Raw genomic sequence first — 20,481 nt, 5'->3', positions numbered from 1 at the left:
AGGAGTAACATTCATCAGAGACTTCCAGCAAACTGTATGAGCCAATGTTTTGATAGAGCCACATCTATTAGCCAAGGTGATTTTAATCAATAGGATACTGCCAACCACATCTGCTTATTCACTGAAGCGATGATTTAAAAAAACAAGGTAAGACATGCCTTTAATCCTTGCACAAACAAATGAACTGATTGACTGATTAATTAAATAAACAGTTTAGACATTTTATTTGCAAGCTAAGTATTTTCAGATGCTTGTCAACAATTAAAACAGCAACATTGCCTTCTGGGTTTTTGTTTTATTAGTGACAGATGATAATATTGAAGTTCCACCAATAAAAAAGATACAAGCCAGTAGGGTCTCCTTTGTCCCGTTATTTCTCTAGAAATTGTGTGTAATAGTAGAGGTAACGCTGGAGTCACAAAAAGTTGTGTTTATGTATTTGGTAGAACCTACCCAAAAAGCTTATATATTAAGATACCTCACAACAGCTCATGAGTATATGTCTGACCGGAAGCTCCCACAAAAGACTTCCGGTGCTTCTAAAGCTGTGTGTTAGTGACTCAGAAAGTGAGAAAGCAGTTGACATTGCAGACGGATATGTTAGGAAAGGACTCTGAAATTAGTTCCAACCACTTTTTCCTTTCTGTTAATAGTCATTCCTGGGTTCGCTCACAAGCCAAGGAAGGAAAGGCCAAATATAGCCACTGAATCAGGCGTGTTGCGAGGCAGCTGCCTGCTCCCCGGAGCCGAGCAGACAGTTGGAACTCCAAGTGCGTATAGTAAACAGAGGCTATATCGAAACAGTAATCACACTAATCACTATTTTTGTGAACAAATGTGCTGCACTTCGCGTGCTCACGGCAATTGTATCATCATTAATTAATTAATGAGCTGTAATCACTACTGCAGGGGCACACAAAACTGTGTGCAAGACTGAAAAGCAACAGTCTCCCTTGGAGTGTTTTTAAGAAGTGAGAGACTTTTCTGTTGCCCCTTCCTCTTTTTCTCCAGACAATGCTTGCTCATCTGTCAGGTATTATTATAGGCATCACTTTACCGTCAACACAGTTCCCAGCACTGCCAAGGTATGGCCAGAGTGCCTCTGGTCGCCTTCCTGAAACTTTTCACCCTCATTTCCTATTGAGCTGTCTAGCGACCATGCTGTCAGGGGCTACATATGCTTGTCCACCATTGCAACACAGTAAATATTTGTTACCCAGTAAGTATTTCTTTAGTGAATAAAATAGACGTTTATTAGTTCCCCATGCGAGGGGGGTGAGATAATGAAAGTCCGTTATTACTAACTTAAGTTCTCACTCCAAATTAATCTGCTCAGCACTCCGCTTTTCCATGTTCCTTTAAGGAAGGAGCATGCTTCCCTGATGTACATAAACAAACCTCATAGAACATCAACATCAAACAAGACGTTCTGAGACCACCACACAGTGAAACAGAACAAGACTGCTTCATTATTTTCTCTGAGCACTGACCAACAGACGGGCGATGTAGAAACTCCACAAGAAACTAGCATACCCCTGTCTTGGCTGCTGGGAGGAGTTCGGCCCATTTCTTTTCCAGAAGACTTTTATGCTTGCTCTTATCACCCTCTCCACCAATCAGACTGAGATCTTCAGTCCTGATATGGTCCACACTGCCTGGCAACAATCACAGAGACAAATTCCTTCAGATCTTTCCCTATGCAAAGCCTCGATGATTCAAGAAGTCTTGAACCATCCTATTACTGAAATACAATCCAGTTCCCATGATCTATATTTCCCTTTGCTCAACTAAAGCACACGAATGTTCCTCCATTGTGTGCCCCTTAGGATTTCAGGTGAGAAGGCATTGACAATGAGTTACACAACACATACTGGACTGGAGAATGAAAACGTGACAATTTGCATTTATGTTTATCTAAAAGACTAAGAAAAGCCATCTTAAATGGCATTTATCATAGTACACAAATATGATCTTGTTCCCTCATCCTTCCCTCTGTGAGGTGGCTCCAGAACAAATCAGCTACACACAAAATCATCAGGATATGACAAAATGGTATGTATTGTACGTTTCCACTCCTGTGTGATTTTGACCAGTCAAAATCATAGAAAAAGAAAGCAAAAGGTGGTTTCTTTGGGCTGGGGCAGAGAAAAATGGGAAGTTGTTTAGAGAAACAGTTTCAGTTTTACAAGCCTTTGTCCTTCAAATATAAATAGAGTAAATATGGCTAACTTTCCAGGTCCTGCCTGGCTTGGTCCTGAAACCCCAACTGGCGTAAGGAAGGAATGAACCCAGACACAGAAAAGCTGGGATCAGGTAGGCTGTGCTCATTCTGCCAGGGCGGCATGAACCACAAGCCAGAACTCAAGTGATTTATGATGTACACCGAGAGAAAGAGAGGTTAGCTATCTCTCTCTGAAGGAGCTCTCTGCCGGGGAGCAGTCTCCAGTCATCCTGGTGGAGGAAGCAGCAGGTATTAGTTTTTGCATGCACTGGTCAACCTCATAAACACTTATGTTTTGCCAATTCCCATGAGTCTAAGGCTTGGGTCCTTGGAAGAAGGCTTTGACTATTCCCATGGGTTTGATGCACTGGTCCTTATAACATGCATTCACTCAGGACTTCATCCAATCCTTGCTTTTTTACTTAAGGCTTCCTCAGCCCCCACTAACCTAAACTCGAAAATAGCTAAAAGCCGATGTGGTGGTGGTACAAGCCTTTAATCCTAGTAAAGGCCGAGAGGCAGAGAGAAAGAGGCAGGCAGATCTCTGAGATGGAGGCCAGTCTGGTCTACAGAGTGAGTTCCAGGACAGCAGTGGCTACATAGAGAAACTATGTCTCGGAAAAAAAATCTAAGAAAATAAATTTTATATTACATATTTTTAATCACAACTTTTTATTTATATCATTGTATTTCTGTGTATGCATAGTATGTGTGTGTCTGTGTGTTTGTGTGTGTGCCTACCTGCTGCAGCCCACGTGTAGAGGTCAAAGGACAACTTCGTGGAGTTGTTGCTCCTTCCGCCTTACATGGGTCCCAGAGATTAAGCTCAGGGTTGCCAAGCGTGTACAGCAAGAGCCTCTAACGCTCAGCCTATTCATCACAATTGAAAGAAAAATTCTTGAGCAAAGAACAGCTCCAGGAAAGAGAGAATTCAGCAGAGCCGTTGTATATTTAGTTCTGTCCTGGACGCTGCAGCATACTGCAGGCAACTTGTGCCCAGAAATAAACTTTGCACTGTAGGCAGCTAGTCCAGGGTAGCACACTAAGGTAACTGAATTTGAACCCTGTGGTCAGGGTACCCATACTATTTAATTAAGCCACAGGAATGGGTGGGGATTCATTTGAGGACTGACGTTCGCATGTGTGATCCTCTCAAAGAAACTATGAGTGTGTCCAATGTTCAAGAAAAACAGTTTTTCCCTTCAATAAGTTTAGAATGTACTGGGGGTCAGTGAGAGAACTATGTCTGCTCTGCAATCTGATCAATGTTTCAAAAATGGTGTGAAAGTTCACAGGTGAGTACAATTACCTTTAGTCAAGGATCAAAACGAGTGAAGTAAAAGACAAACATTTTCAACATGATTCCACTGTCTGTGGTTTTCTTTTTCTACCACAAAGACAAAGTCTTGCTTTTTTTCCCTATTTCTCAAACGTTATTTGTTTTGCTGTTATAAATAATATTGCAAAGAAAAAACTTTGCAATTAGAATAACTTTGAAGTGGAATAAGGACAAAATGGCATGAAGAAAAAAATGTTAAACTATTCTTACTTCCTGTTGGCTTAAGACACTCTTCAATGCCATTAGCTAACTTTATGATCCGTTTTGATCACTCGACCAAAGGCAACATCACTCATCCGTGAACCTTCATAGCATCTTTGAACCTTACGTTCATCAGCTTTCATGGCTCTGTGTATAAAGGGAGGAAACAATACCTACAAGGTGTCAAGGGAGCTCTTTTGAGGAGGAACGGAAGTGGGTGAAATGGTACGTATTGATTACTGAATGAAAAGAATAAAAGTTATCACAGAGAACAGGCGTCTTAAAAAATATTTTCTGAGTTTCTGAGATGACAATCCATGTGGAAAAATAAACTGCATTGGTAAAATATTAAATAGTTCTGGAACATTTTGTTATTTGAGAAAAAAAATCTTTGTGGTACTTCAAAGAAAGAAAAGAGAAATGTAGTCAGCTGTGCCTATCATATTTCTCCTACCGAGTTCCAAACTGCTAAGAGTGAAGGTGCCAGACAAAAGTCAGGGTGCAAATGGGGCACAGGTACACTTTGTTTATGGTTGGAGTTGTATCTACAGTCACATCTCATTATAGCTTCAAAGCTGCTATGGTCTGAATGGATCCACAAAAGTGATGTGTTGGGCATTAAATCCTTGACACACCAAAGTTCTAAGTTTGGACCTTTTGGGAGGTGTTAAGACTCCAAAGGCTTTAGCCTTTTGAACACATTGATGCCCTGTAAGAGAACTCACTGCAAGGAGTTTGTTCCCTTTTTTTAATTCCCACCTTTGTCACACAAGCATGGACATTCCTCACCTTTGAATGCAGCATCAAGGTGCCATCTCAGAAGCAGTGTGCACTCTTAGCAAACAACCAAACCACCTGAGTCCTTGAACTTCCCACCCTCCATAACTGAAAAGAGCTTCTACTATTTACAATCAGTCTAGGGTATTCTCTTTCAGCAGTACAAAAGACTGAGACAAAAACTCTAACTAGTGAGTGATTGAGGACTGGCAAGATGGCTTGGCTGGGAAAGTTCTTACCAAGTAATCATGAGGGCCTGAATTAGATCCCCGGCACCCACACATAAACCAGGCTTGACCACATAAGCCTATAATCCCAGTATGGAAAGACAGAAATGGAAAGATCCCTGGGGTTTGCTGACCATCTAATCTAGTCAAATTGGTGAGGTTCAGTGAGGGACTATCCCCCCCCCAAAAAAAAAACAATTAGATGGGGAGTGTTTAAGGAAGATGCAATATCAACCTCTGGTCTCCATATGTGCATATACTTGTGCATACTAATATACATAAATAAACGCAAATAGTGAATGATTTTTAAAACTGCTTTTCACATCTCAGAATTTACCTACTAGCTTGAGTATAGAATTACACTGTACTTCTTTTTCTCTTCTTCTGTCATATTCCAAGGGACTGTAGGATTACATCACACTTACATTGTTTCCAAAAAAGTCTTCCAAAAAAAGGTCGGTGTAGATATTAAATGGCTACATGACTACTGCTTCAATTTCCCAGTGTATCTGTGACTAAACTGCAAAGAACTGAAAAATTCCAAACTCTGGTCTTGCATGCAAAGAATTTAGAAGTTGTGATTCTCCCTAACAACAAAATAAAAAGCAGGCCCAACCATAAGTTCAACAACTTTTTCTGAGGCCACAGTGCAAACCACTGCCCTGAAAATTAGAGACACAAACTGTCAAATTCAGAGAATGAGAATTTACAAGAGAAAAAAAAAAAACACAGAGGCAGTGTAAGGAAGCCCATAGCAGCATAGGCTTCCACAAGTCTGAGGGTTGAAGTTCCAGAGGAGCTCACTTGCAGAGGAACATCTGAGAGTTGAACCCCCAAGAATTTTACCATGTGAATTGTCTTAATTAGGGTTTCTACTGCTGTGAAGAGACATCATGACCACAACAACTCTTATTTAAATATATATATGCTTAGTTGGGATGACTCACGTTTTCAGGAGTTTAGTCCATTACCATCATGGTGTGACATGGTGGCATGCAGGCAGACATGGTGCTTGAGAAGTAGCCAAGTTTCTACATCTTTTTGCAGGCAACAGGAAGTGCTCACCGAAACTGGTGTGGCTTGAGCATACATGAGACCTCAAAGCCTGCCTCCACAGTGACACACTTCCTCCATCAAGGCCCCACCTTCTAATAGTGCCACTCCCTTTGGGAACCATTTTCTTTCAAACCACATGAACATTGGTGAAAAATCTTTGTGCTTGTGGCCAGGAGAGTGGATAAGAAAGCATTTGTTCATCTTAACAAACCCTGTCCTCAAGAGAAAACGTTTTAACAGAGTCCAATATGATGGGTTTTTATCAAAGTTGACCCTCTCCATAGGAAGGGAAACCTCACACCAGCCCCTTCTTGCCCTCCTGTCCAAGCCAGCGGTAAACATAAAACTGAGAAGCCAGAGAGAAGTGTACAACCCAAAAGTTTAATTCATCAAAAGGTGGGAGCTAAACTAGAGAATGACAGAACAATTTTGTTCTCCACCCTTATCACTTTTCTCTCCAAGAATATTTATTGCAGTCTCTTTAACAACATGCACAATGTGGTTGTGTACTGGCTGGTTTTGTGTGTCAACTTGACACAAGCTAGAGTCATCAGAGGAAGATGCCTCAGTTGAGGAAATGCCTCCATGAGATTCATCTGTAAGGCATTTTCTCATTTAGTGATCAGTGGGGGAGGGCCCAGACCATGGTTGGTGGTGCCATCCCTAGGCTGTTGGTCCTGGGTTCTGTAAGAAAACAGGCTGAGCAAGTCATAGGAAGCAAGCCAGTAAGTAGCACTCCTCCACTGCCTCCACATCAGCTCCTGCCTCTGGGATCCTGCCCTGTTTGAGTTCCTATCCTGACTTCTTTCAGTGACAAACAGCAATGCTGAAGTGTAAGCCTAATAAACCCTTTCCTCCTCAACTTGTCTTTTGGTCATGGTGTTTCATCACAGCAAGAGAAACCCTAACTAAGAAAGGTTGTTTGAATAGAAATGGTCCCCATTAACTCATGTGTTTGAATGCTTGGCCCATAGGGACTGGAACTTTTTAGGAGGTGTGGCCTTGTTGGAATAAGTATGTCACTGTCACTGTAGGGGTGGGCTTTGAGATCTCCTCTGTTCATGCTATGCCCAGTGTCACAGTTACTTCTGCTGCCTGTGGACCAAGATGTAGAACTCTCAGCTACTTCTCCAGCACCATGTCTGCCTGCATGCCGCATGCTTCTCACCTTGATGACCATGGACTAAACCTCTGAAACTGTAAGCCAGCCCCAATTAAATGTTTTCCATTGTAAGAGGTGCCATGGTCATGGTGTCTCTTCACAGCACACAAACCCTAACTAAGACTACCAAGTGCAGATTTTAATTAAAAATCAGTAAAACGTGCTAAACACAAAACACCACTTAAAAAGACAATTAAAGCATCATATGGAAGTCAGATAGGAAACATAAGCTGGAATCATCAGACCGGAAATTAAAGCACTTGTACAGTGTGCAAATCAGGGAACACTGCAGGTAAGAAGGAGAGGAGCTCTAGCAGAGTCAGCACAGCTGAAGAAAGAATCTTGAGACTGAGATTTGGCCAACAGGATCTCACAAAACAGAAAAGCAAAGAGGAAAATAAGAGCAAAGAAGAAGAAAATGTCCAAGAAACCAAGGGTCAAGGGCAAAAGATGTGATGTGTGTGTGCAACCTAAACAAGAGAAATAGAGAGAAACTACTTAAAGCAATCAGGACAGACATCTGTTCCTTACACTGATGTCTGACACTGTACCAAGGATTCAGAGATGCTGGAACACAGCAAGCAGAGTAAATGTCAAAAATTAAAATGAAAAATTAAAAACTACATCTGGGCATGCCATATTTAAATCCCACCAAAAAAAAAGAAGAGAAAAAAATCTTTAAACAAACAATTAAGTTCAATAATGTGGTATCAATTCAGTAGACATCAATACTATACAATCAAGAAGACAAGGAAAGATGGAGTCCAGTAAGTACTTAGGATGCCATGAGAGAGACTTCATCCTCTAGGGAGTGGAGTGTAAGAAAATGCCTGGAGGAGGGGGAGATTGCTCAGTGGGTAGAGAGCTCGCTACAAAAGCCTGAGGACCTGGGTTCTGATTCCAAACACTCACATAAAAGCAGGGCATGGCTGACTTCTCCTGTAACTCCAGCACTGGGGTGGAAGCAGGCAGATCTCAGGCTCCTGCTAACTGGTCAGTATAGTCAAAACAACATGTCCCATATTCAAGAAGAAACCCTGTCTCCAAAATATGGGAAAGACACCTGATGTTAGCCGCTGGCCTCTACAAGAACCTCAATGCGTGAGTGCATCCACACACCAGTGTACATAAACATACAGAGAGAGAGAGAGAGAGAGAGAGAGAGAGAGAGAGAGAGAGAGAGATGAAAATATCCCAAAAGGTCTATAACTCTAAGGATTGAGATCTTTAAAAATTAGTAAAACTCTGAAGGACCTTACACATAAGTAGACTGTCAATGTAAATGCGTTCACTTTATATAATTAGAGCAGACAGAATGTTAAAGTTGATGCAATTATACATAAAAGTATTTACAGTCTGCTGGGGGTATATTATAGCACTACATTAATATAAAAACTGAAGGAGAAATATGTTGTTTCCAAGAGAATTTTACAGAGATTGTAAACAGTAAAAAATATCATACTGCTGCTACCGTAAGAACCAGTTTCCCTCCATTGTTGGTGACAACTTCCAGACGACCACAACCAGAAGCATTACTTGGAACTCTGCTGTTTCCAGTTCCTTTGGAAGACTTACAATCGAGATATTTCCAGCAGATGGTTCTACAAACCAATCAGCCTATTTTCAGTTTAATGTGACATTGGCCAACCAAATAAAATACTGAAATAACCCCTGAACATCAACACTCCTAATGTTTATTGGGTATTTGAAATATATTAAGACTAAACAGCAGAGATAATTCCAACTTTATCTTTCCATAACATTTCTACTCATTCATGCTTTTTTGTTGTGGACTCATTTCCCCGTGTGGGTGTGTGTGTGTGTGGGTGTGTGTGTGTGTGTGTGTGTGTGTGTGTGTGTGTGTGTGTGTATACAGACTCTTCTCTTAGAATTTGCTTCATAAAACGTGTCACATTCATTTCATTTTTATTACTATTATATTCATCCCCCAAACCTGTTAACACTCTTACTTCTTTTGGTGGCATGCTAATTATTGACAAGGATAAGGTTTTATTTATGTGTTTATTATTTGTATCAAACACTTAGGAAATTCAGCTCGGCTTTTCACATAGCCTTGATCAACAAGTCACTCACCTGTTCCAGATGGCAGCAGATCCAAGACACATCCACTTGCTCCTTTTCTCTCCACATTGGCCACTCTGTTCTAGATTCTGAAGTGAGTAATGAATCTCTTTTTCATTCTGCAGTGCCATCAAAGTTTTCCCTCCAAGTACCTGAGGAATCAAAATGCTATCCTACTTTGTAGTACTTACGCTCAGCATCCATGGATCAGCAGGCCAGTATCATACATCCCTCCAGACGAGATTCGAAGCAGGACTCAGGAAGCCTTGTTGAAGGGACTTTTCCACCAAAAAAGACACCTGTGTAGAACTTCCAGAGCTCTGTACAGTTTTTCAGCTACTTAGCACTGCTTTAACCACTGACATACTGCCATCTTCAGGAAGAAATGTGGGGCTCTGCACTCGCCAGGACCTTAGCAGCCAACCACTATACTGCCTGACCTTTCTTTAGGCGTCTCTGTAAAGTCACCTGAGTTATTTTCCTCATTCATCTAAGTATTAGTAATTTCTTTCTGTGGACATTCTTAGCTCATATGTTTTCTCTTTCTAAATAACCAGGATTTTCAGTGAGAAGTTGCCCAGAAATGCTAAATGGAAGAAAATTCATTTTTATCAATCAAATGAATAATGTCAAATTACGTAGCATGAGAAACAAACTCGAAAATACTTTCTGTGTATAAGCAAACTAATTACATGTAGAAAATATAGGTACATGGCTTTGTCATTCAAAACTAATCCATACATTTTTACAAGAAAAACTATATATTTTAGGCTTGTAACTTAAAAGCCTTCCTTCTTTTCATTACCCCCATTCATGGGTTAACACACAAATTAAAATAACTCTGCACTAGCTCTTTAGTGGTTAAATTGAAGACTTCAGTTTACTCACAAACAGTGCATTCTTGGCTGGGGACTCACCCAATCAATTGCAGAGAGCTGGCCCAGCAGGTGCAGCACCAAGTGGCATTGGTGTTGGGTTCCCAGGATTGTAAGCAGAGAAAAACTGCTGTCCCCACTGGACTTCTGTGCTGTGAACATGTCTATGCCTGTTTCCCTACTTTCCCTTGATGAGTCTTTCCTCATCTTCCTCTGTTGTCCTCTGTTTTTGTTTTGCTTTTCATCACTTAAGAAGGCCACTTCTGAGTTGCCCATTTAGATATCTTTTATGTCCTTCAAGCAGCATAATAGGGCCATAGTTCTACTTATTTTTAATCCAAGTATATTCTCTTCTGTCCCACAATGCCCAAACACAGCTTTACAAAAAAATAAATAGGTAAATAAATAAATAAATATGCTGTGGATATCACTCTGAATGCTGTGAATGTGTTGCTCTGATTGGTTATTAAGTAAAGTGCTGATTGGCCAGTAGCCAGGCAGGAAGTATAGGTGGGACAAGCAGAGAAGAGAATTCTGGGGAGAGTCAGGAGTCGCCAACCAGACACAGAGGAAGCAAGATGTGAAGGCAGAACTGAGAAAAGGTACCAAGCCACATGGCTAAACATAAATAAGAATTATGGGCTAATGGCTGAGCAGTTTTAATTAATATAAGCCTCTGTGTTTACTTGAGTCCAAGCAGCCACAGGGCCGGGGGAGCTGGGCAGGACCAGGAAAACTTCAGCTATATAAATAAATAAATACAGTTATTGTGAAAGGTCCTAAATATTTACAAAATACTAATTATGGAGAGTGTCTAGAATGAATGCATAGACAAAAAATCTTCTCATTTTAACACTCTTTAAACAAATTTGAGAGTTACAAACATGTCTAGTCCCCCAATTAACTTTTATTTATTTAGTAACTAATACAGTATCCTCAGTTATTTATTTAATTTTTGCTCTCTATATTATTTTAATCAGCATATGATGTTAGAGAACATTATGACATGTGTGAACGTGTATTTTTGTTGTTCCTTTTCTTCCTAATTTTAAGATCATATAAACTAAATCTCAGTATGATAAATTTGAAGGAAAGATAAAAATTTATACAATAACTTCAAAATTCACTTAAGGCAATTTACTAGAGACAATATTTACAAATCAAGGTTTTGAAAAAAGAATATTATTAAAGTATAATATCTAGTATCAGATATCAACAAAATAAAGATGATAAGGATATAACATGGAAGTTATGTCTGAAAGGGCAAATAAGAAGAAAAAGACCTTAGTGTAGGTGAAAATTTTCTTTATTGAAAGTACTATGGCCAGCAGGCGGTAGTGACACGTGCCTTTAATCCCAGCACTCGGGAGGCAGAGGCAGGAGGATTTCAAAGTTCAAGGCCAGACTTGTCTACAAATCAAGTTCTAGGATAGCCAGGGCTATACAGAGAAACTATATATCAAAAAATAAAAGAAAGAAAGAAATGGAGGGGGAGGGTGAGGAAAAAGAAGAAGAACAAGATGAAGAAGAAGAGGAGGAAGAAAAAAGAAGAAAGCCAGTTGCTCATCAGCATCCACCTCTTCCTGCTTCCTGTCTGAGTGGAATATGACCAGCCCGTTCATGCTCTGAAGCCATGACATCCCTGCCAGGAAGGACTGCATCCCCTTCAAATGTTAGCCACAATAAACCCTTTTCTCTTAATCTGCTTCTTCCCATGTGTTTGGTCACAGAAAAAAAGTAACTTACATTGTAGCTGGAGAGTTTTCTCTTTGGGTCGCGCCAAGCCCCGGCAGTCTGACAGCCCACTTATAAAATAAATACACAGACGCTTATATTATTTAAACTGTTTGGCCTAATGGCTCAGGCTTCTAGCTATCTAGTTCTTATATCTTAAATTAATCCATTTCTATAAATCTATACCTTGCCACGTGGCTCATGGCTTACCGGCATCTTCACATGCTGCTTGTCATGGCGGTGGCTGGCAGTGTCTCCCTCCACCTTCCTGTTCTCTCAATTCACTTCTCTGTTAGTCCCGCCTATACTTCCTGCCTGGCCACTGGCCAATCAGTGTTTTATTTATTAACCAATCAGAGCAACATATTTGACATACAGACCATCCCACAGCATTACATGAACATGTAATCAGTATAAAGATGTATTGAGATGTTCGTTCATGTGTGTCACATAAAGTCATTGAAACCTTAATGAGAACTTTACATACACAGCACATCTCAGTTTGGTTCTTAATTTTTTTTTTAAGATTTATATATTTTATGCATATGAGTGCTCTGTCTGTATGTTTGTTTGCATACCAGAAGAGGGCATCAGCTCCCATTATAGATGGTTGTGAGCCACCATGTGGGTGCTAGGAATTGAACCCAGGTCCTCTGTTTGCAAGAACATTAAATGCTGTAAACCACTGAGCAGATGCTCCAGCGGATCCTAATTTTTTTTATTTTAGAGGTTTTTGAGACAGAGTTTGTCTGTGTAATATCTCTGACTATCCTGGAACTAGCTTTGTAGACCAGGCTGGCCTGGAACTCACAGAGATCTGCCTGCCTCTGCCTCCTGAGTTCTAGGATTAAAGGTGTGCACCACTATCCCTAAAATTTAATGGGAAAACTTAATCAGTATTTTGATTTCAAAAACTTTACATTGTGAAAATAAGTTAACATATTCAAGTTTGTCTAGTTTTCTCTAGTTTTCTAGTAACTGACTCAAGAATCTATTTTGAAATTTAAATTTAAAAGAATTAAAACTAAACAAAATTAAAATCAAGATTCTCAGGCTGGAGGCAAAGGTCAGTGGTAGAGCATTCAAGACCCTGGGTTCAATCCCTTGTGCGCGCTAACATACAAAACACCTGAAGGTGCTCAGTTGTACTAATCACCTTCACATCAAAAGTGTGGCTAGAGGCTAACTTACTGGCCATATCTCCTCTCTGAAGAGATTACCAATGAAATAATGACATTGGACATGCCACTTCACTGGGGAATATGCTTGAATATATTTACTACTCAGTGAGTTTGAATCTAAATTATAATTACATTAAAGAATGCACATTGTATATGCTTCTCTACTCTCTTAGTATCATTCTCTATAACCAAATCACATATGTATTAGATTATCAGCAAATTTGTCCATAGAAAAAGTGTATCTCACACCAGAAATGTAATATTGGTCTCAGTAATCAGTTGGCTGACAATTCAGATTCCCTTGGTAGGCTAAAAGATAAAGCTATCTGGGCTTGGGGGTATACACCCTTAATGGCAACACCTAGAGGTGAGACAGGAAGATCAAGAATTCAAGGTCATTCTTGGCTATTCAAGGCATTCTTGGAGACTAGTCTGGAATAAGCTAAACCTGTCACACTATAGTAACAATTACAAAATGCTAATTATGCTGCTCCACGGTGCAGACTCAGTGTGTGAAAAATGAAAAGTCCAGGCACACTGCTTTGGATAGGAGGTAACTATAGGATTTCACAAGCAGCGAACTGTCTCTCATATCCAAGAAGTCTTGTGTGGCCCAAAAGAGATGAACTAATAATCTACCCGAAGCTCGGCTGCACTTTTCAGCTTGTCCGTAAATATCGGACAAGCACTTTACTCCTAGCAGCTAGCCCTCTGGTGGTGCTAATGAGTGTAATACTTTAAGTTCATTGCAAACTGGACTGAAATTCTTACCACTGGTATGTGGCATTGTGTCCCGAGTGCCAGCGAAGGCTAGATAAAATAGAATGTCGTAGGTCTGAACATGACTGCCAATGATGTCAACCATTTGGAAAATAATGGCATATCATGCTGTGTATCATTCCTTCCTTTGAATAAATGTACTCACTGAGAGACCATTGTCTTCTGTAGTAACACAAGCAAAAAGCAAAGCCGTCTGGGATGGCAACGTAAGAGTGTCATGTGTGTGTGCACCACTAAGCACAGTTGATCGCCAACAAAATTTGTCGCTCCTACCAGGCACTTCATCAGTTGTCGGGAAAACAACCACATCAATGATGAAGTTTCTAATAAGAGAACAGACCGTGACTAACAGCATACAGCAGTGTGTAGCTAAGTCACAAATGAGTGACACAAATCATGAGTGCTACTGCGAGGACCTGAGCAGTCATTCTCAAAGTTGGCCCCTGGGAGTCACTGAGAATAAACCTATCTCCACGCCAACGCCTTGGCATCTTCACCTCCTATCTGTGTGAGTGTTTCCACTAACAGAGGGGGAAACCTGCGGCTGCTTTTGCAAAACCATGGCAGGGACACCAGACTGGAGGAGTTGTCTCCCATTATCCACCTGATATACATTTCAGGACTCCTAACAGATGCCTGAGATCTAAGATAAGACAAAATCATATATAATTTTTTTTCTTGGCACATCTATATCCATGATAAAATTTAATTTCTAAATTAGGTACAGTAAGAGAGTAATAATAACTGATGGTATTAGAGAAAAATAACAACATACTGTTGTAAATGTTATGCCAAGGTAGTATCTCCACCTTTTACACTGCACTCATTCTTCTTGAGACGATGTGACATCATGGGGGCCCTCTGTAGTGAACTCAAGCAAGGTGAATGACATGAGTATTGAGACGTAATGTCAGCTGCTACACAAGGGTCACTTGATGAGAGCTTTGCAATATTGCAACAGTTGATCTGATGTCCAAAATGGCTTCTTCTTACGGGGCAGATAGCTTATTCAACGTGGACACAATGGATGTAGGTGACTCACGCCCTTTGTACTAAGAAGGACGTAATCTTTAGAACTTAACTGCTTCTTTGTGGGGGTTTCCATGTGGTAGGCCACAGTTGACCTTGGATAACTGAAGCCACAGAAAAGCAAAACTTCAGAAAATGAAACCACAGATAAGGGAACACTGAAATCACATGGTTTTCAGCACATTGGCAATGACAACAGAAACCAGTTTTACTGAAGAAACTGATTGATCAAGCACTAAAAGTATTTTTTTTATTATATTCTGACTATCTAGGACTTGTCTTTTTTAATATTCTGTGGGATAAAGTTGGGAGAGGGGCTACATAAAGTGCTTCTGTTGCACATAGAAGTGGGATGTCAGACAGTAGGTGGTGGCACACACCTTTAATCCCAGCACTTGGGAGGCAGAGGCAGCCAGATCTCTGAGTTCACAGCCAGCCTGGTCTACAGAGCGAGTTCCAGGACAGGCTCCAAAGCTACAAAGAGAAATCCTGTCTCCAAAAGAAGAAGAAGAAGAAGAAGAAGAAGAAGAAGAAGAAGAAGAAGAAGAAGAAGAAGAAGAAGAAGAAGAAGAAGAAGGCTGTTTATCTAGGAAAAACAGCACACTAGCATTGAGTTGAACTAGTCACTTTAAAAAAAAAACAAATCATATTTTTATTTGAAAGAACGATTGAGTGACAGACACACTGTGGTTGCTCAGTCTTGAATATCTGCATGGGTTTTTCTCTTAGAAATAAACAAATCAAGATTGTCACTTCAAGAAAAACAGCTGGTAATATTTTAACAATGTTAAATTTTTAACTTACATGCAAAATAAGAATACTAGAAAATATGTATCCCAATGTGTTAAATCTGTCCTGATGAACAGGGCATGGTGGTGGCTCATGACTATAATCTCATAACTGTGAGGCTTGGGTGTTGTGGGCTATTTGTACACTATGTGAAGGTGCATTGCTATGATTGGTGTAATAAAAAGCTAGGCAGGAAGTGTAAAAGGAACTTCAGGACAGAGGGAGAACTCAGGGAAGAAGAAGGCAGGGTTGCCAGCCAGAGGTGGGGGAAGCAGTATGAGCAGTACGGAGAGATGAGGTGACAAGCCCCATGACAGAACATAGATTAAAATAAATGGGTTCATTTGCATTATAAGAGCTAGTGGGACAAGCCTAAGCTAAAGCCGAGCTTTCATAATTAATAACTCTCCGTGTCGTTATTTGAGAGCTGGCGGTACGGAGAAAGACTCAATACACTTGTGCAAGATTGCCATGAGCTCAAGGCTAGCCTGGGGTACAGAGTACTCTGCCAATAAATAAAGAAATAAAACTTGGCAAAGAGAATAATAAAGCTGGCGGTAAAGCGCTTGCCTAGCATGCTAAGACCTTGGAGTCAACCCCCAACCCTGCTGAAAACAAGCAAGCAAGCAAACGTTGTAGGAAAATGTCACTGAGAGCAACACTTTTGGTCACATCCAGTAAAACAGACAGTATTTGGAAGGCCTGCATAATTCAGTTAATCAATAAATTCCAAATGGCCAGTGGGTGCTGCTATAAAAGCTGCATGGGCCGAGGAGCCATCTAATACACAGTTAGATTTTAATATAACAGAAAAGGAAAAGTTTATTGACATGGACTTAGAATCTACATTACAGTTTTGTTTAATTACCAGTTGAGGAATTTTGGAGTGGTAGCAAAGACTAGCCTCAGTTATCTGGAAGAACCATTTAAACATGCATTGTTTTATAAATCTGTCCATAGCTAGCTAGACAGACAGACAGATGATATCATGTATATCTAGTCTATCTGATCACTGAAGCCAGATTTTTTCCATATCTCTCATCAAATCACATCAAATCCACAGACTGTGGAAGCAAAAATGAGAGCACAGCTATTGTTAGTAACCATATATTAAGGAGACTCACAAATATAAAATGATATTTGTATCTATTTGGGGAGAGATGATTATATTTCATTAAAAATGCATTAATATGTAATGACTCATCATTATTAGATAATTAAGTAACAAGTATTTCATATATTTCTCCAATCCTAACTTCTTTTTTTTTAAAGGTTTTATTTTTGTTTTATGTGCATGGGTGTTTCTCCTGTACATATGTCTGTGCATCACTTGCACACCTGATGCCCTCAGAGAGGGTCGGATTCCCTGGAAATGGAGTTACAGCCAGTGGTGAGCACCATGTGAGTCAGCGCTGCAACTCAAACCCAGTTCCTCTGGAAGAGCAGCCAGTGTTCTTAACTACTGAGCCAGCTCTCTAGCCTTCCAATTCTAACTCCTAACGTAGTGAACATTGACAGATTTAATCTACATAATCAAAAGCTTCGTGGATCTCAAGAAAAAAAAATAGAGAGAATCATGGAAACAAAGAAAAGCGGGAAATCTGGGATACTAAAAACCCACTACTGTATAACCTCCAACATACCTTGTGTGGTGGTTTGAGTGACAATGGCTCTGGGGAGTGGCACTTTTAGGAGGTGTGGTCTTGTTGGAATAGGTGTGGCCTTGTTGGAGGAAGTGTGTCACTGGGGATGGGCTTTGAGGCTTCAAAAGTTCAAGCCAGGCCCAGTCTTCTTCTCTCTTCCTGCTGCCTACCAATCCAGATGTAGAACTGTCAGCTACCTCTCCAGAACCATGTCTGCCTGTGTGCTGCCATGCTTCCCACCATGGTGATAATGAACCAAACCTCCATAAAAGTAAGCCAGCCCCAATTAAATGCTTTCCTTTTTAAGAGTTGCTGTGGTCCTGGTGTCTCTTCACAGCCATACAATCCTAACTAAGACATCTTTCTTCCCCTTTTTGACCTCAAATGAATGATAATTAAAACTCTTTACATTTATTTTAGTGTGTGTGTGTGTGTGTGTGTGTGTGTGTGTGTGTGTGTGTGTGTGTGCCACCTGCCCCCATTAAAATGTTGGGGAGTAGTCCATGCCACCTCACATCTGAGGAGGTCAGAGCACAACTTTGTGTGGTCAGTTCTTTCTTCCCACCTTTAAGTTGGTTCTGGGGATCAACCTCAGGCAGTCAGTTTTGTCTAGCAAGTGCCTGACCCTCTGGGCACCTCTCTGGCCAGATAACTTAAACATGAACAATGTACACTAGCATTCTCCACAGAACAATGCATTATACTTGTGGACATGCAATCTAAAAGCCTCTACTGTGGCAAAACAACTTCATAATCAGACATCCAATCAAGTGGCAACAGACCAGGGCTACATCAGATCCTAGCATCACTCAGGCTCTCCGCATGTCCAAGGTCTCATTTGTTATGTTTACAGTTGCCATTTTTATAAACTCTTTCAAGCTGGTGTATAAGATGTTGACTAGCATGTGAAATATAGTCAATTTTCTATGTGATTTCCTATTTCAGATTTCGTATAGAGCTCAATCTACACATCCCAAAGCAAAGCAAGACATTGGAATTTTCATTGGCTGGTGTGAAGGAATCAAGCCATTTCTGTTTCAGTCTTTGTGACTTTAAACCAAGTGATGTGATGGCTTCTTACTCCTCTGTCACCTCCATAAACCTTCTGGACACAGAAACTGGAGGGTGAGACCCTCTGTGCATGTCAAGTTCTAGTTTGTTCTTGCTTTTAAAATACTGGTTTTGGCTTTAGGATATGCACATTGTGATATTTATAAATAAGGCTGCTAACTTTTGCTTAGGCATCAAGCAGCAAAAGAGTCCAGGGTTTGGGGCCCTTGGTAAGTACACACAGGTGGCTGGCTCAGAAAGGGGCCATGTGATTAATAGCTTCATAAAGCAGGAAAGTGGCTGACACTCTCAGAACCTCAGTTTTCTTTTTTAAGTAAAGGTTACTTTTATTATTTTTAGTTAACGTGTGTGTGTGTGTGTGTGTGTGTGTGTGTGTGTGTGTGTGTGTTTACCTGTGTAAAAGGGAGGGGAGGGTATGTGCGTGTGAGTGCAGGTGTGTGCACGTGAGAGCAGATGCCTAAGGAAGCCAGAGGCATCAGATTCCCCTGGAGCTGGAGTTGCAGGTAATTGTGAGCTGCCCAAGGTGAATGCTGGGAACTGAACTTAGGTCCTCTAGAGGAGCAGCAAGCTCTCTTAACCACTGAACCGCCTCCTAAGCCCCAGAAAACTCAGTTATCTTAACACGTAATGGATACACACAATGGAGCTACTGACACCTGCCTTGTATAGCTGGTCTGGCAGAGGATTGGACAAATTAGTTAAGTGTCCTAAAAGTGACACTCTGCTTTAAACATGAGATCATTTGACATATCCTTGGACTGCCAATTCATGGCAAAATTTTCTTGAAAGAAATGGTTGCAAATAGTCTTTGGCACAGCTTTTGGCCATATAAAAATAGGATCAAATGCCTCTCCGTGCCAACATGCTCAGTGTGTTGGTGCTTGCCCAAGTTTGCCTCCAGACACAGAACAATCAGGGTTTGCAGGTCCAAGGAGTGCCCTGCCCACGGTTGAGCAGCCGCAGGCCTGTCCATGGACACTGCTGGACCTCTGCCGTCTCTAGTATTTTGAACCCAGTTTAGATTAATTTATTGTCCTTCCGCAACGTGGCCCACAAGTCCATCTTTCCCTTCAGTTAGTCTCTTTCCCAACCCTCTCAAATATAAATACAATATTTCCTACAATTTTTAATAAGGTAATATTTGTCACTATTTATGGGGTGATTCTATATTCTGATAATATGATATGGACTTGGAATGTTAATAAGATTTCTGATGCTGAAGTGTGCTTTGGAAGACCTTCTAGTCATCAGCATGTATAGTTCTGTTCCTAAAAAGTATTATGCTGTTGGAAAAATTACACTAAAAGTGTTATCACTGGTATGTTTTATTGCTCTTCATAATAAAATAAGGACATCTTAGAGTCATGTTTTGAAAAATTCTACAAGTACAGGCTATAATCCTGCCCTGCGTACTGGAGGTCTATTAGGGATTAATTGGAGTTTTCAATTGTGCGTGATATTTACAGAGGATGGGCACAACCTTGTTACTCTTACATATTGTTTGATTTGAATAATTTATCACTTTTAAAAACTACCTAGATATGATTGTAATAACCGGTCCCTAATTTGCTTTTTACATTAGACTGCTTAAAAATTACTGCTTATAAATGTATTTTTAATTTAGAAAAAAAGAAAGAACGTGCTTGTTCGATGGAAATATGAATTTGCAGAAGATGGATAATTCCCTTTCCACAGTTCTGAACACGGTGCTGGGTCTTGGCAAGGGCAGCAGGTTTTCAGACTCCATAGGAATCCCTCTGGGTCCGGACCGGTCGGAGCTGCCCAGCTCCGGCTCCAAGGCGCCAGCTGCCACAGTCAGCCCGAATCCATCCGTCTCCCCACTTTACCTTCCACCTCGGAATCTTCACCAACAGCGACCCAGCCGTTCTACCGACCGGAGGTTCCCAACTTCTAGTGAGGAAGCACTTTCCCAATTCAACAGAATTTGACATCCCCCCCACCCACCCACCTACCCACCCACCGCCACCCAGACTGTCATGGCTCTCTCTTTTTTAAGACTAGAAACCCCAATAGATTCTGGTTGACTTTGCCTGGTGACTGAATATTTTATTAATGACAACATCTGCATACATCTGAACTGGTGCGGCGCGCTAAGGTGTACATACAGATAGATGGCCTTGCACAAGGAACATCCTCAGGTGCTCCGGGTCTCAGCCCAGGGCCACGCGGCTGCCGCTGGAGCCCGAGAGGCCGCAGGTCCAGCCTGCTCACCCAAACGTCCAATTAGGCCGGCTTCCCACGGCCAGTGGGCACATCGCAGGGCACCTGCTGCCCCCTATCGGCCACGCGAACA

At 41.0% G+C, this 20,481-nt stretch overlaps 1 long non-coding RNA gene across 1 annotated transcript in view; it reads right to left on the bottom strand.

The window, feature by feature from the left end:
* The window catches only part of LOC128112094 (uncharacterized), a 77,718-nt gene extending 57,237 nt beyond the window's left edge, over positions 1–20,481 (bottom strand). The window contains exons 1-2 of the long non-coding RNA XR_008218844.1: positions 20,294–20,481; positions 9,078–9,217 (exon numbers count right to left, since the gene is read on the bottom strand). This is a non-coding gene — a long non-coding RNA (uncharacterized LOC128112094). The remainder of the gene's footprint in view (positions 1–9,077; positions 9,218–20,293) is intronic.

The sequence above is a fragment of the Peromyscus californicus genome, unplaced genomic scaffold, assembly GCF_007827085.1.
Source record: "Peromyscus californicus insignis strain IS unplaced genomic scaffold, ASM782708v3 Scaffold_16__1_contigs__length_79575227, whole genome shotgun sequence".
NCBI classification, from domain to species: domain Eukaryota; kingdom Metazoa; phylum Chordata; class Mammalia; order Rodentia; family Cricetidae; genus Peromyscus; species Peromyscus californicus.
Note: the sequence above shows the minus strand (reverse complement) of the source record. Positions and strands in the feature narration are given on the sequence as shown.